Genomic DNA, 2,332 nt, shown 5'->3' with positions numbered 1-2,332 from the left:
TTTTTTAAAAAATAACTTGTCACAGGCAGTATGTAACTAGTAATAAATATAACTCTGCATGACCACACTTCCCTCCTGTAACATACAGTCCCATGATGCTAATTGTTGGAGGGGATTACCTACAGGGGATGTCTACATGGTGAAATCTATATACTGGGGGGCTTATTACTGGAGAGTTACCTACAGGAGGATGCCTGCCTACCAGGGAAACTACCTACAGGGGGCCTAACCACTATATTGATACACAGAGGGGGTCTAGACTATATTGGTGCATAGACTGAAATAACTACTTTACTGAGACAGGGCGGTCCAACTACTATATGGGGGCACAAATAGGACCTAACTACTACATGGGGGCACAGGGGGACATAACTATTATATAGGAGCAAAGACAGCAACTATAATATATGGAGGCACAGAAGGGTCTAACTACTATATGTGAGGATGGAGAGGCCTAACTACTGTATGGGGTACATAGGGGTTTAGCTACAATATGATTGCACAAAGGGGGGCCTGATTACTATATGAGTGCACAAAGGGGCCCAACTACTATGCGGAGACAGAGTGGCCGAGCTACTATATAGGACACAGAGAGGCCAGAATACTATTTGGGGCACACTGGGGGCTTATCTTCTACATGGAATCACAGAGAGGCCTGACTACTATATGAGAGGACGGATGAAAGCCTTACTATTAGATGAGGGCGTAGAGGGGCCTAAGTACTATTTTAGGGCTTTAGGCTATGTTCACACTACGTAAAACTACGGCCATAGTTCTCGCCGCAGAACTACGGCCGTAGTTTTACGGGGTGGGACATAGCTTTATTTTTCAAGGGATCCCGGCCGGAGTGTACACACATCGTATGCGCTCCGGCCTGGATCCCGTGCAGCGCCGGAAAAAACTGACATGTTTCACTGAATTCCGGCCGCAGAAAGCCCTGTCAGTTTAGTTTAGCCAGTGAAGTAAGCGGCTTCGGCCGCTTGCTTCACTGTGTGCCATGGGAAGCTCTGATGCGGGCACGCGCTAATGCGCCCGCATCAGAGCTCTGCGGCCAGAAAGATCAGCCGGCCGGTACTTAAGTACCGGCCGGGATGATCGGGGCTAAGACTGGAACGGCCGGATGTTCACGTAAAGTAGAAACCCATAGAGGAGGTAAATGCTCTGCTGTTTGGAGTCTTATGAACTCAGTAACTTTTCCCATGAATTTTCCTGTGATCCGTCCCTAATTGTAACTAGAGTTGTAGTAAGAACCGAATAAAGAGCAGAGACAGGTGATTGCACATTGATTACAACGGCCCCATTTACACGGCTCTGGATTCATTACACAAGCCTCAGCCAAGACGCCATGCGGATGAGTATGGGACATATTGTGCATTTTTGGCCTCTTATTGACAATCACATACGAGTGGAGAGAGAAAACCCCTATGAGGCAAATGACAATTGCTCCATCACAGGGAGAAAATTCCTTCCCGACTCCAATGGCGATCAGAATAATCCCTGGATCAGCGTCTCACCGGAAATCTAATGCCCATAACTATTATATTTTTCAAGAAAAGCATCCGGGCCTCCCTCAAACTCATTGAAAGCGGCACTATCAGCAGGTTTATTAATACCATATTTGTGAAGATCGGACATTTTGATCACTTTTTATTAACTTTTTTTTATATAATGTAACAAAAAATCGGTAATCCTGGCACTTCTTTTGCTCTTTTCGTTTACGCCGTTCACCGTCAGTGATGACGATTGTTAGATTGGACAATTATGCACGCTATATATATTATATGTTTATTTTTTATTTATTTATGGATGAATGGTAAAGCTCAGCCCAGGCTCCCAGCGCCAATCGCGTTCTTGCTATTTGCAAACTATAGCAGTGAGCAGCCTACTGTCCTGGACTCCTGATCGGCATTCAAGCGCCAGAAGAGCGTCCCCCACACTGTCCGACCAGCTCGGCCCACCCCCTCCCAGCCTGGGATGCCGATCAGGAGCCCAGGACAGTAGGCTGCTCATTGCTATAGTTTGCAAATAGCAAGAACGCGATTGGCGCTGGGAGCCTGGGCTGAGCTTTACCATCCAGCACAACCCAGGCTCCCAGCGCTGATCACACTCCTGCTATCTGCAAACTGTAGCAGTGAGCACCCTGCTGTCCTGGGGTCCTGACCGGCTGTCATACAACATGAGAAAGGGTGGGCTAATGCTGGCTGTGCTAGCTAAACTGGAAGGGGCGGTACAGATGGGGGCGGACTGGGCAGGGCGGGGTGGTGCTCCCGGACCCAGGCGACGCCGCAAATGCTCTTAAAGGAAAACTCCGGGCAAAATGTATTTTTTAAAT

The sequence above is a fragment of the Dendropsophus ebraccatus genome, chromosome 13 (assembly GCF_027789765.1).
Source record: "Dendropsophus ebraccatus isolate aDenEbr1 chromosome 13, aDenEbr1.pat, whole genome shotgun sequence".
NCBI classification, from domain to species: Eukaryota; Metazoa; Chordata; class Amphibia; order Anura; family Hylidae; genus Dendropsophus; species Dendropsophus ebraccatus.
Note: the sequence above shows the minus strand (reverse complement) of the source record.